General features: G+C 44.1%; 1 protein-coding gene across 3 annotated transcripts in view; it reads right to left on the reverse strand.

The window, feature by feature from the left end:
• asb5b (ankyrin repeat and SOCS box containing 5b) overlaps positions 1-14,502 on the reverse strand; it is a 59,703-nt gene that overhangs the window by 21,648 nt on the left and 23,553 nt on the right. The window lies entirely within an intron of this gene.

Raw genomic sequence — 14,502 nt, forward strand, 5'->3', positions numbered from 1 at the left:
CTAGTGTGCTAGTGTTCTAGTGTGCTAGCATTCTAGCATGCTGGTGTTCTAGTGTTCTAGAGTGCTGGTGTTCTAGTGTGCTAGTGTTCAAGCATGCTAGTGTTTTAGTGTGCTAGTGTTCTAGTGTGCTAGTGTTCTAGTGTGCTAGTGTTCTAGCATGCTAGTGTGCTAGTGTGCTAGTGTTCTAGTGTGCTAGTGTTCTAGTGTGCTAGTGTTCTAGCATGCTAGTGTTTTAGTGTGCTAGTGTTCTAGTGTGCTAGTGTTCTAGTGTGCTAGCATTCTAGCATGCTGGTGTTCTAGTGTGCTAGTGTTCTAGTGTGCTAGTGTTCTAGCATGCTAGTGTTTTAGTGTGCTAGTGTTCTAGTGTGCTAGTGTTCTAGCATGCTAGTGTGCTAGTGTTCTAGTGTGCTAGCATTCTAGCATGCTGGTGTTCTAGTGTTCTAGAGTGCTGGTGTTCTAGTGTGCTAGTGTTCAAGCATGCTAGTGTTTTAGTGTGCTAGTGTGCTAGTGTTCTAGTGTGCTAGCATTCTAGCATGCTGGTGTTCTAGTGTGCTAGTGTTCTAGTGTGCTAGTGTTCTAGCATGCTAGTGTTTTAGTGTGCTAGTGTTCTAGTGTGCTAGTGTTCTAGCATGCTAGTGTGCTAGTGTTCTAGTGTGCTAGCATTCTAGCATGCTGGTGTTCTAGTGTTCTAGAGTGCTGGTGTTCTAGTGTGCTAGTGTTCAAGCATGCTAGTGTTTTAGTGTGCTAGTGTTCTAGTGTGCTAGTGTTCTAGCATGCTAGTGTTTTAGTGTGCTAGTGTTCTAGTGTGCTAGTGTTCTAGCATGCTAGTGTGCTAGTGTTCTAGTGTGCTAGCATTCTAGCATGCTGGTGTTCTAGTGTTCTAGAGTGCTGGTGTTCTAGTGTGCTAGTGTTCAAGCATGCTAGTGTTTTAGTGTGCTAGTGTGCTAGTGTTCTAGTGTGCTAGCATTCTAGCATGCTGGTGTTCTAGTGTGCTAGTGTTCTAGTGTGCTAGTGTTCTAGCATGCTAGTGTTTTAGTGTGCTAGTGTTCTAGTGTGCTAGTGTTCTAGCATGCTAGTGTGCTAGTGTTCTAGTGTGCTAGCATTCTAGCATGCTGGTGTTCTAGTGTTCTAGAGTGCTGGTGTTCTAGTGTGCTAGTGTTCAAGCATGCTAGTGTTTTAGTGTGCTAGTGTTCTAGTGTGCTAGCGTTCTAGCATGCTGGTGTTCTAGTGTTCTAGAGTGCTAGTGTTCTAGTGTGCTAGTGTTCTAGTGTGCTGGCATTCTAGCATGCTAGTGTTTTAGTGTGCTAGTGTTCTAGCATGCTGGTGTTCTAGTGTGCTAGTGTTCTAGCATGCTAGTGTTTTAGTGTGCTAGTGTTCTAGTGTGCTAGCATTCTAGCATGCTGGTGTTCTAGTGTGCTAGTGTTCTAGTGTGCTAGTGTTCTAGCATGCTAGTGTTTTAGTGTGCTAGTGTTCTAGTGTTCTAGTGTGCTAGTGTTCTAGCATGCTAGTGTTTTAGTGTGCTAGTGTTCTAGTGTGCTAGCATTCTAGCATGCTGGTGTTCTAGTGTTCTAGAGTGCTAGTGTTCTAGTGTGCTAGTGTTCAAGCATGCTAGTGTTTTAGTGTGCAAGTGTTCTAGTGTGCTAGCGTTCTAGCATGCTGGTGTTCTAGTGTTCTAGAGTGCTGGTGTTCTAGTGTGCTAGTGTTCTAGCATGCTAGTGTTTTAGTGTGCTAGTGTTCTAGTGTGCTAGCGTTCTAGCATGCTGGTGTTCTAGTGTTCTAGAGTGCTAGTGTTCTCGTGTGCTAGTGTTCTAGCATGCTGGTGTTCTAGTGTTCTAGTGTGCTAGCGTTCTAGCATGCTGGTGTTCTAGTGTTCTAGAGTGCTAGTGTTCTAGTGTTCTAGAGTGCTAGTGTTCTAGTGTGCTAGTGTTCTAGTGTGCTAGTGTTTTAGTGTGCTAGTGTCCTAACGTGCTAGTGTTCTTGCGTGCTAGTGTTCTAGTGTGCTAGTGTTCTAGCGTGCTAGTGTTCTAGAGTGCTAGTGTTCTAGTGTGCTAGTGTTTTAGTGTGCTAGTGTCCTAACGTGCTAGTGTTCTTGTGTGCTAGTGTTCTAGTGTGCTAGTGTTCTAGTGTGCTAGTGTTCTAGCATGCTGGTGTTCTAGTGTTCTAGAGTGCTAGTGTTCTAGTGTGCTAGTGTTCTAGAGTGCTAGTGTTCTAGTGTTCTAGTGTGCTAGTGTTTTAGTGTGCTAGTGTCCTAACGTGCTAGTGTTCTTGCGTGCTAGTGTTCTAGTGTGCTAGTGTTCTAGCGTGCTGTGAGAGTCACAGCAGCAGAAGATCAGCAAGGCGCCCCTGCAGCTTGCAGGCAAAAGTTTTTTTTTCTCCCTTTGTTGCTGGAGGCAAGTCAGCAAAGCCTATATATCTAAGTGATGGTGTGCCAATGTACGTTGGTGCTCTACTGAGTTTCGGCACCAAGTGGTACTGCGTAGGCTTATCTGGAGTTTCTCACCACCTGCCAGGTGAAGCTATCAAACAGAAAGCTGATCACATTGAAGAGAGCAAAGGGATGATCAGATAACAAAGTTGCCCCTGTGGGTATTCTTGGTTAACCCCCGGCAGGTGTTCCATAGCAACATTGTCTGGGTGCAGATTCCACATTTCCCTTCCATTGGTTGCAGATTAACTAGTGGGAGAAACTAAAGCACGAACCTTTGTTCAAAGGGAGGGGAGAAATATTTTAAAACTCCAAAACTAGCTGTGGGTTCCTAGATTCAGGGTAGTTTGGGAGAAATTTAAAAAACGAGCTCGGAACGACACACACATATTAAAAATTGAAATGAATTTTTTAAAAAGCTGAAAATTTTAGGAAACGAAATGCTACAAATGCACAGCAGCTCAGGAAACACCTGGAAGAGAAGGATAGCTTAATGAATCGAATGAGATAAATTATGTTCTTTTTTTAGTTTGAAAAATATACATTCTCTTACTGAAACAGAATGGAATACAGTAAAATGGGAGTTATGGAGTTAGGTTTCATTTAGTGTGTTGGTCTCGTGGCTTATCCATGCTGGCAAAGTTTCCCTGCTAGCATGAGTAACTCTGGTCTGACTCAGGTAGGTTACTTCAAAACTACTTTATTTGCACTATTTCTGAGCTCCTAGGTAGGCACATCTCTCTGAGGTACAGGCTATTCCATCTGTTCTCCAGAGTCTCCAGCACATAACTGCTGATGTCACTATTACATCACAATACACATTTCCATAACTATTAACCCATTGTACTACAGGTTTGACTCCAACTGAGGTGCCTATTTACCCTGAAGGGTATATTGCTAAATTGAATGAATGCTGTCAAAAGTACTGGATCGTGATGCAGAATTTTCTCTTGTGTGCAGTGAAAACAATTCAGCAGAAGCCTCTTCTCGTGGTCACAATTCAAGCTGCCTGAAGGGGTGGTAGAGGCAGGAACCCTCACAACATGTAAGAAGTATTTAGATGAGCACTTGAAATGCCATAGCACACAGGGCTATGGGTCAAGTGCTGGAAAATGGGGTTAAAATGGATAGGTACTTGATGGCCGGCACAGACACGATGGGCCGAAGGGCCTGTTTCTGTGCTGTATAACTCTATGACTCAATGACTGTCAGAAACGTAAACATTAATAGTATCAATAGAAGCTCGCAATCACTGGGATTAAAAGCTAGCCCATAAAAAACTACTAAAGAGTAAATGTTATTAGTGACTGCATGGATAATTTTGAAGGCAAAGCTTTATTCTACTTATAATCCAAATTTAGAGCAACATGAACTTGGATAAGACTTCATTCTAAAATCTAGCAAGCATAATTCTTTCCTTAGATAATGCACCTGACTGCTTTTGGAGTTCAAATAAAAGTAAGGTTTCGATTAGGTGGCAAAAAAGGTTAAAAATACATAAAATATACACCTTCAATCTAGTCAAATATACGTGAAAAATGCACTGAAGAACATTTTATACACTGAATGCCATCAATGAGGAAATTTCACAGTCTAGTCACAACATCATATTTGCAAAGTAAGCATTTCTTGTAGATGATTTTTTAGGTGTGTTTTAAATCATTAAGGAAGCAACTCCAAAAAGGTTCCCACTTCTTACTAGTCCAAGCACGACATCAACAGTCTAGAGCCATGACTCGAATCAGCTCCCAGGTCTGACACAAACAGTTTTTTGTGGTGCCAAGCAAGACATCAGCTATACGCAATGGCTGCAGGCCGCTGTTGCTACAAGGCCTTTTGGCTGAAGGGGCAGCTGCTTGTGCTATATTTAGAAGCCGAGCTCATGTAGCTTCAACTAACAGATCATTTTCACAGCATTTGGTGACAGGCACAGAAGCCACGGCCTTCTGTAAGCTGTGATTATATAAAATACACGGTGCAATAACAATTAGCTCTACATTTGTTACCCGTACCACCTTTCCCAAGATCTGGACATGCTACCTAGATCTCCATCTCCCCACGGCACCTCAGACCAGGAGTAAGATTCCCAGTTAAGATTCATATCCACACCAATTCTCCCTCAGACTCTGCCCCCTTTCTGTCAACAGGCAGGCTGTCATCAGGATTCCCCATTTAAAATGAACTTTGACCCTTCACAAGCTTAGTTATGAAAACCGTGGACTGAATTTTTCAGCAGGTGAGCTCGGTGGGAATGGGTGAGGGCGGACGCGGAGCCGCTTGCTGCCCGCGATCGGCTCCCCGTCGCCATTTTACATGAAAGGGCCAATTAAGTATGACGCGAACCACAGCGCTCAGCGCTATCTGTGCAGGCGGGGAGAGGAAGAGGGCTTCAATCTCCCTGAGGCACGGAGCTGCCTCAGGGAGATTGAAGGGCTTTTGAAATTATTAAATAAATAGAGTAAAACTTTAACTACACATGACACGGGACATGTTTTGATATTTCGGAAGAATTATTTATTTAATCAATAAAAGCTTTAGGAAACCTCATTCTGCTCATGGATGAGGTTTCCCAAAAAATGTGAAGGCCGCTTGGCCTGCCCGCCAACCTTTAGGTTGGACGGGCAGCATTAACAATTACATTAATTACGTCCTTAATGGCCTTAATAGGTTGTTTAAATATCAGCGCACGCCCGCCGAATGAAACATTGTGATGACATCAGGACGCAGGCCTGACGTCATCGCGCATCATTTTATGCGTTGGCCTGTCGGGCCCGCCCCCGCACGCCGACTGAAAATTTCAGGCCCATATTGCCACACTTGACATGTTAGAGTCAAGGAATTATACAGCACAGAAACAGGCCCTTCGGCCCATCGTGTCCATGCCAGCCAAGAATCCAAATAAAGCCCATCTGAAGGGCATCTTGGAAAAAAAGGAGTGTGAACAATTAACCATTTCAGAGCTGGCAAATTTGAGTTCCACTCTCTAACTACTGGGTCTTACATCTGGTATTGTACTCACGTCCAGACAGAGTCACCACTGGTTTAGTGGTACTTTCCCATCTCTGAATCAGAATTGTTGGGTTTGGGCCCCACTCCAGGCAGTCCTGGCGAGCAGGGACTCTGAATACTGGTTTGCCATAGGTGATACTTGAGTCCATTTCGAGTCTCTCTTGCGCGCCCACCACCCCCATCCCCTCCACACATGGTAAAGCTTTGTAGCCTCAGTTGCAGCTTCCATAGGAGAAGATAGAAACCACATGTAAGGCAGTAGGGATTCACCCCAGCTATCTCGCCCTGGTAAATAAGTCAAAACAGGACATCTTACATATTGCACTTATTCTTTAAGTTGCTTAAGTATTAGGCAGCTTCTAAAACTAAGTTGAAAAATGTTTAAGAATAACAGGTACCTGATTCCATTAACATACAAGACAGTTGTTCCCTTTAATCCCTGCACTCTGGAATTCCTGCCCCCAACCCACCTCCTTTACCATATCTATTTACCATATTTAATATATTTTTCTTTTACCACCTATTTCTATTATTATTTTTAAATGTATTTCCATCCATTGTTTTATCTCCACCTTTTAGCCTATTTCGATCCCTTCCCCCCACCCCACCCCCACTAGGGCCATCTGTCACTTGCTCATTCTGCTTTCCACCCTTAATGTCACCATTAGCACATCCCTTAGCACCATCAACACCTCTTTGTCCTTTTGTCAATGACATCTTTGGCAATCCTTTGCCTCCACCTATCACTGGCCCTCTATCCAGCTCCACCTGTCCCACCCCCACCTTAAACAGCTTATATTTCACCTCATTTCTATTTCTCTTCAGTTCTGATGAAGAGTCATTCGGACTCGAAACATTAACTCTGTCTTCCTCTCCACAGATGCTGTCAGACCTGCTGAGGTTTTCCAGCTATTTTTGTTTTTGTTTCAGGTTTCCAGCATCCGCAGTATTTTGCTTTTATCCTTGACCATATCACTGCCCGTCCCTGAAAGCCCCTTCAAAAGCTCTCTCATTGGCAACATCCTCAGTCACATCCTATAATATGTGCCCCAGTTCTTGCTCAATGTCAGGTCACATCTCATCACGCTTGTGAAAGTTTCGGAAAGGCTTCTGAAGGTGGGAGGAACATAGCAATGCAGATGGGTTAGGGAAGGAAATTCCAGAATGCAGACAACAATGGCAAAAAATGTCTTGATTGTTAGTGGCATGAGAACATTTCTATACTTGAGACACCTTGCCACAAGAAAAAAAAGACTTTCTATAGCACTTTTCGTGGTGTGAACCCAAAGCATCCAATAAAGTCCTTTTGAAATGTAGGGGAGGGAGGATCTTATGCAGCCCACAAGAATGGGAAATGTGCTGTCTGGGGTGACTTAGTTGAGCAGGATGTGAAATTTTGATTTCCCAATGGTGGGTTGAGATCAGAGATAAAGTTAGCAGCGCGTTTGTGGCTTGTAGAGCATTACACCGGCCTGTGCCGGGTTTGTACTTGTAAGACATTTGCATGCTATAAATATTCATTAGCGTGAAACAGGTTTCAATAAAGCCATACCCTCGGGATAAAGTCAGCGGCGCACGAGAATCTTGTGGCACCCAGTTCACAATCGTTTAAAAGCGGCATGCACCAGTCAGCATTTGTGCAGTGTGCCAGGTCAGCAGCTTTCCTTGTTTAACTCTACAGCACAATGGAGGGGAGCAGGTGAATGCCAGCTTGCATAGAGGCTCGGGACTGGTATGGGTAAGCCAGTGCTGGGAGGTGGTGTGGTGGTTGTAGAGTGGGGTCAGAGGCATGGAGGAGTGGAAGAGAGATCCAGAGGAGGCCAGAGGGTGTAGTCAGGGCATTTTTAAAAAGATATCCAGAGCAATCAGTGTCAGGCTGAACACCTTCAGGAAATCCAGGCCTTCATGTGGCCTAACCGTACGTGAACCACTGCAAGGAGAGCCTGATCCTACAGTTCATTTCCACTACCTGGCCAGCCTCTTCCTAATCACCCTCCTCCCCCTTTAAACTCTTAACTGGGCCTGTAGCCGGTGATGCACTGGTCTAAAATTCCAAGTCTGCCAGCGAGCTCCTTTAGAGATGTCTAACAGGTATCTGAGTTGCTCTGATCTGATACAAGTCAGGCCCAAGGCCCAGAATCAGGTACCTATCTGCAGGCACAGGTAGCATTTCCTGCATTCGGCTAGTGTTGATAAATGGTTTGTATCATCATGAGGCCAACATATCTTTGCCGTTCCCCACTAGAAACAGAATCTCTGTTTCTGTCCCCACTGGAACATCCAGGGTCAGAGCTAGGTCAGCTATGTTAAAGACTCAGTGGACCCCACCCCCCCCATCAATAGGAGCACATGTTTGGTGGGGTGGAGCAATATGTGGTAGAGTACTTCCAAATGACAATGCCAAGGCTGAGTCCCACCAGAAGTTACTTACAATGTAGACAATCAGAATTCTATGTTACTGGGCAATATAAAACATGTAAAGAATGAATAACGGTATCGTTCAGACCAGGACGCAGCTTGAAAACTCAGAACGAGCCCCATTGGTGTCCCTAAAAGGACTGGTGTGGAGATCGGAAGCTTTTCTGGCAGGACCACCTCCTTGTGTCATTGTTGTGATTTGTGCCTCAGGGATATGCAAAGATGACACCATTTCCATCAAAAGAGGAGTTTTGATTACAGTGTTTTTAAAATGTCTGCTCTCTCATGCTTACAATTCCTTGCTTCAGTTTAGTTTCTGTTTCTCGGTAAACACGCCCAGGCTTGACGAATAGCACAGAGAACAGCCAAAAGATACACATGATTGGTCGTTACATGCTCCCACTGGGTGTGTTTTCAGCAAGGGGGGGCATGTAAAATAGGTCGGGTGGCTAGCCCACCATCTTCCTGCCCAACCCCCGACCCAGTTCCCACAATACGCTAAGTGGGTGGGTGCCAAAATTGGCATCCCACCCACCATATTTAAACAAATAATAAAAGGTCAATTAGGCTTTTTAACACACCAAAATATGATTGGCGTGGGTAGTTGGGGCAGGAGTAGGCAGGCCGTGTTTTAAGGCCTTCATGAGAAAAGTTAGGAACAGGGGAGGAAACCTCATTTGTTGGGGGGGTGGACTGTGTACATTGGGGCCACACCCCAAAAACTGTCAACCGACCTCCCTTCCGTGCTGCCTGACCTACATAACTGGCTCCTCACCGTACCCCACCCCCGAGCGCTAGGGTCCCTCCCCATGCTAAAACCCCGGGATTTACCTATCCTGGGCAGTCCGCCCTACTCCAGGCTTCTTCATGCAGCCCCAGCAGCAGCCACTTCTGAGTTCTGGTGCTGCCAGGGCTGATAGACTGCCCACCAATCAGCTACCAAGGGAACTTCTGGCTGACTTTCTTTCTGGGCTGAGCAATCTGCCCCCTCTGCCCCGCTTCCTACCATAAAATGCAGCCCACGTAAACACCAAACAATTGCGTGCCACAATGATGTCAAGGGCCTTCTGTGAGGCAAATCGAGTTTCCAGCTGATTTGATTCCGCACAGGAATGTCGGATGGTTCTGTAGCAGTTGTGACCATGAGTTTCTGCGTCCCCACCTGCTTTATTCCATCACCCTCCCACTCATCAAACTTCTCCTGCTTGACTTATCCCCATTGTGGCTTAGATCCTAAGGAAACCCGGCGGGGGGTGGGGAGGGGGGGGGGTGCTTTTAATGTAACAGGCTTAACACCCTGCTCAAAGCACAGAAATGGGAATAAGAAACAAGGCTGCTGAGTTTCTTTTATTTATTCATGGGATGCCAGAGTCGCTAGCTAGGCCAGCATTTGTTGCCCATCCCTAATTGCCCTTAAGAACTGAGGGCATTTAAGAGTCAACCACATTGCTGTGGGTTTGGAGTCACATGTAGGCCAGACCAGATAAGGACAGCAGATTTTCCCCTCCCTAAAGGACATTAGTGAACCAGATATGTTTTTACAACAATTGTCAATGGTTTTCTGGTCACCATTAGACTTTAAATTCCAGATTTTTTTTTAAATTAAATTCAAATTTCACTATCGACCATGGTGGGACTTGAACCCAGGGCCCTAGAGAATCACCCTGGGTCGCTAGATTACGGGACCAGTGACAATACCACTATGCCACCTAGTTCCGTGTAATTTAACTTTAGGAACTTTACTCTTCGCGACTTTACTCTGCCTGGAAAACTCTCAGAATATAAGATGGTCACCGAGTAATCAAATAGAGAAACTTCTTTACCCAGAGAGTGATGAGGATGTGGAATTCACAATCGCTGGGAGTAAATGAGGTGGCTAGTTTAGACGCATTTAAGGGGAAGCTAGACATGAGAGAGAAGTTCTGGGTGGAGGGTTATGCTGATATAGTTAGTTGAGGAGGGATGGGCTGAGGCTCAATCAGACCATAAATTCATAAATGCTGCCATGCTTTGGCCAAATGGCCTCTTTCTGTGAAGTATAACTTGTGTAATTGTGTAATAAAAAAAAATCTCTGGCTCTGAAACTGCGATTGTAGGATCTTAGCATGCAAGTGCTTAATGGCAGTCTGTCTAATTCCTGTATCTGTAATTCTGACGCAGGCATTAGCCATTGATCAAGTAGGGGTAATGCTAAAAATAACAAGTGTGGAATTTCAGACTAAAGTGTGCATATGCTGAAAATTAGTGGCGGGGGAGAACAACCGGAGAGCTAATTTGTATAGTTGGTAAATGATAAAAGAGGCAATGCCCACTGGCAAGTGAACTCCTGTCATCGCTGCTCCTGTTGGAATTCAATATGAGGCTGAATTTTCAGGCCCGCCCCCCCCACAAAAAATCAGGAATGGAAGTGAAGGCATGGGGCCTGGAAATTAGGGTGATAGAGAGGACTTCAAACAAAATAGTGAGGGGCAGGGATCATATGAGATGAGATGTGGTAAATTAAAGGGAAACAGCGAGATAATAAAACAGAGTAGCGATTTGGGTAATGATGACCAGAGTGCGACAGGAAGGCAAAGAGAGTACAAACTTAAGGAGTGTACCAGCAGATAAGGCCAGAAATTGCAATAATGGTAAAAAGACAGAGTTAAAGGCATCTGAATATGTACAGCATTCATAATAAAGTGGATGAATTGTTAGCACAGATAGAAATGAATATATATGACCTGTTAACCATTACAGAGACGTGGTTGCAGGGTGACCAAGGCTGGGACCTGAATATTGAAGGGTATTTGACATTTCAAAAAGATAAGAAGCTAGGAAAAGGTGGTGGGGTGGCTCTGTTAATTACGGATGTCATTAATACAGGAGTGAGAGCTAACCTTAGCTTGAAAGAACAAAATGTAGAATCAGTTTGGGTGGAGATAAGAAATAGGAAAGGGAAGATGTCAATTGTGGGAACAGTTTATAGGTCCCCGACAGTAGTTACACTGGTGTACAGAGTATACAGGAAGAAATAAATGGGGCATATAAAAAAAGGTACTGCAATAATCATGGGTTACTTTAATCTACATGTAGATTAGGTGAATCAGATTGGCAAAGATAGCCTGGAAAATGAGATCAGTGAGGGTATTCAGGACATTGTCTTACAGTAGTACATTCTAGCGCCAAGCAGGGAGAGAGCTATTCTAGACCTGGTAATGAGCAAGCAGACAGGATTAACTAGTAACCTCATGGTGAAGGAACCTCTAGGTGACAGCGATCATAGCAAGGTAGAATTTAACGTTCAGTTTGAAGGGGAGAATTATGGATCTAAGACTAGCATATTAAGCCTTAACAAAGGTACTTATCAGGTTATGAAAGCAGATCTAGCTGCAGCAAACTGGGAAACTAGGTTATAAGGTATAACAGCAGGGATGCAGTGACAGACTTTTATGGAGATATTTAATAACTCTCAGCAAAGGTTTATCCCAGTGTGAAAGAAAGACTCTTTGAGAAGGTTGCATCATCTGTGGCTGAATAAGGAAGTTAAGGATAATACCAAATTGAAAGAGGCACTGTACAAATCTGAAAAGATTAGTGGTAAGTGAGAAGATTGGTCAGATTTTAAGAACCAGCAAAGAATGGCTAAAAAAAATTAAAGATGGATAAAGTAGAGAATGAGAGAAAGCTAGTTAGTAGTGTAAAAACAGATAGTAAGAGCATCTACAAATATTTAAATAGAAGAAGAGTAACTAAAGTTAGCATTGGTCCTCCAGAGAGTGAGTCTGGGGAATTCATAAAGGAAAACAAGGACATGGCGGAGGTGGAGGTATTTTGTCTCTGTCTTCACTGTGGAAGACTTAGAAAACTTCCTAAAGATACTTGAAAATCAAGAGGCGAACAGGAGGAAAGAATTTAAAACAATTATCATCATTAGGGAAAAGGTGCTGGGAAAACTATTAGGCCTAAAGGCTGACAAGTCCTCAGGACCAGATGACCTGCATCCTCAGGTCCCAAAGGAAGTGGCTGCAGGGATACCAGAGGCATTGGTTAGAATCTTCAGAAATTCTTTAAATCCTGGAAAAGTCCCAGCAGATTGGAAAATAGCTGATGTAACACCTTTGTTCAATAAGGAAAGGAGATAGAAAGCAGGAAACTATAGGCCAGATAGCCTAACATCTATCATAGGGAAATTGCTAGAATCCATTATTATGGAGGTTATGGCAGGGTACTTAGAAAATCATAATATGATCAGGCAGAGTCACACATGGCTTTGTGAAAGGGAAATTGTGTTTAACTAATCTATTAGAGTTGTTTGAGGAAGTAACAAACAAGGTGGCTAAAGGGGAACCTGTAGATGTAGTGCACTTTGATTTCCAAAAGGCATTTGATAAGGTGTTGCATTAAAAATTACTACACAAAATAAGAGTACATGGTGTAGAGGGTAACATATCAGCATTAGCTAACAGGAAGCAGGGTCAGGTTAAGTGGGTCCTTTTCAAGTCAGTAAGCTGTAACTAGTAGAGTTCCACAGGGATCAGTACTGGAGACTCAACTATTTACAATTTATACCAATGACTTAATGAATGAAGTAACCAAATGTATGGCAGCAAAATTTGCCAATGACACCAAGATAGGTAGGAAAGTGAGTTGTCAAGAGGAGGTAGAGAGTCTGAAAAGGGACATAGAGAGGTTAAGTGAGTGGGCAAAGATTTAGCGGCTGGAGTATAATGTGGAAAAATGTGAACTTATTGACTTTGGCAGGAAGAATAGAAAATCAGTATATTATTTAAATGGAGAGAGATTGCAGAACTCGGCAATACAGTGGGATCTGGGTGTCCTGATACATGAATCACAAAAACTTAGTATGCTGGTACAGCAAGTGATTAGGAAGGCAAATGGAATGAATGAATGAATGAAATGTTAGCTTTTATTGCAAGGGGAATGGAATATAAAAGTAGGGAAGTTTTATTGCAGTTGTAAGGAAGGACACCTGCCCCTAAAGCAGACAGGAGATTTTAATCATTAAGAACCTTGTTAAATTGCTGTAAAAAGAACATGTTGAAGCTTTTTGTCTTGCACTCATCAGGACACTTCGCAAGAATACCAATATAAGGGGAAAACAACAATTTATACTGTATGAGAAGAGAGTGCTGATTGGTTGGCAAGTGGATAAGTTGGCAAGTTGGCAGTAGAGGCATTGCCATGGAGAATGCATCAATAATGGTCACTGACAGTTAACTGCCAAGCATTGTTTGAAATTTAAACCAGGCAGTTTGACCCTGATTGGTCAAGGCATTGCCCTGAGGAATAAATCAGCGAATAGCTGCCACTTATTTTATCTAGCTGACTTGCCAACCATTCAGCATTATCTTCACCTGCAGTATAAATTGTTGTGTTTCCCTTGGTAGTTTTGCTGTGTCCTGATGAGTGCAAGACAAAAAGCTTTGATACGTCTCTTTTTTCACAATATTCAAGTTCTATACTATTAAGCAACTATTTGCAAACCTTGTTAAAGGTAAGTTTAGGAGGCTGATTGGGATTTTCCAGATGGCCTCCAGTTTCCCGACTTGACAGGGGGCAGATCAACTGCCTGGAGGTGGGCACCTAGTAAGTTTTTAAAAAGTGACTGAGAGGACACCTTCTTGTCGAGGCACAGTTGGGTGCTGCATTGGCTGCTTCAAGGGCCTGCCCACTGCCCTTAATTAGACAGGGAACCTTTCTTCATGTCAATCAAGGGCTCACACATGTGAAAATCTTAACTTTAATCAGTTCCCCTGGAGCCGGGTTTCTGAACCAAAAACTCAGCCGATTCCTGTTCCCACCTCTGTGGCAAATCTTCAGCCCATGAACTTTGATACTAACCAACCCTCACAACAACAACAGACAGGAGCGGTTCAGGGGGTAAGGATCAAATACAGGGAATGTGGCTTCAAAAGTATTGCGCAAGTACCTTCCGGCTGTTTTATGGGCGTCAAATAATGCGAGTTCAGAGCTTCCCGCCCCTGAGAGGTGGGACTCTTTATTTATGAATTTATTTAATTTGGGCCCCCACAACATAACTGGGAGCTGGATTTAAAACTGACCAGAGTCAGAAAACCTGACAGTACAAGGGAGGAAGCGGCTACTGACTCCACAAGTTAAGTGCCGGTCTCAGCTTCCTTTGTGGGCAGGAAGAGCACGAGTGCTGCTCTTTCGGTCCCTGATCTCCTAAGGTAGCCTTTGGCCTTCCCCAGCACCCCCTATTGCTGACTGACCACCCCCACCAACACCCCCCGCCCCCGGCTCTGATCATAGGCTTCTCCCTCTTCCTGATCACGGGGCGATCGCCAAGCTCCTGACTGCCGGTGACCCCAGGCTGTGGCCTCCTGTTGCTGCCGATTCTTCTTGCTCGCTAGCCAGGCTGTTCACTTGGCTGGCTGAGGGGCAACGTAGCTTAACAACTTTAACCAAGGCCGTGCCATTAAGATTGGCAGGATCTCTGCATCCCCAGCCTTGCTGGGTCCTTCTGCCCTTTCTGACCTCCCTTGATTGCAGCCTTCCCGTCCACCTCTGGGCCATGTTTTCGCTACATGGTATTCCCAGATTTTTGCTGATGCTTGGCAAATCACATTCCATGATTCTCCTGTTTATTTGCCTATAAAACCCAAAAATAAACAAGTGGATTTGCT

The sequence above is a fragment of the Cetorhinus maximus genome, chromosome 2, assembly GCF_964194155.1.
Source record: "Cetorhinus maximus chromosome 2, sCetMax3.hap1.1, whole genome shotgun sequence".
NCBI lineage: Eukaryota > Metazoa > Chordata > Chondrichthyes > Lamniformes > Cetorhinidae > Cetorhinus > Cetorhinus maximus.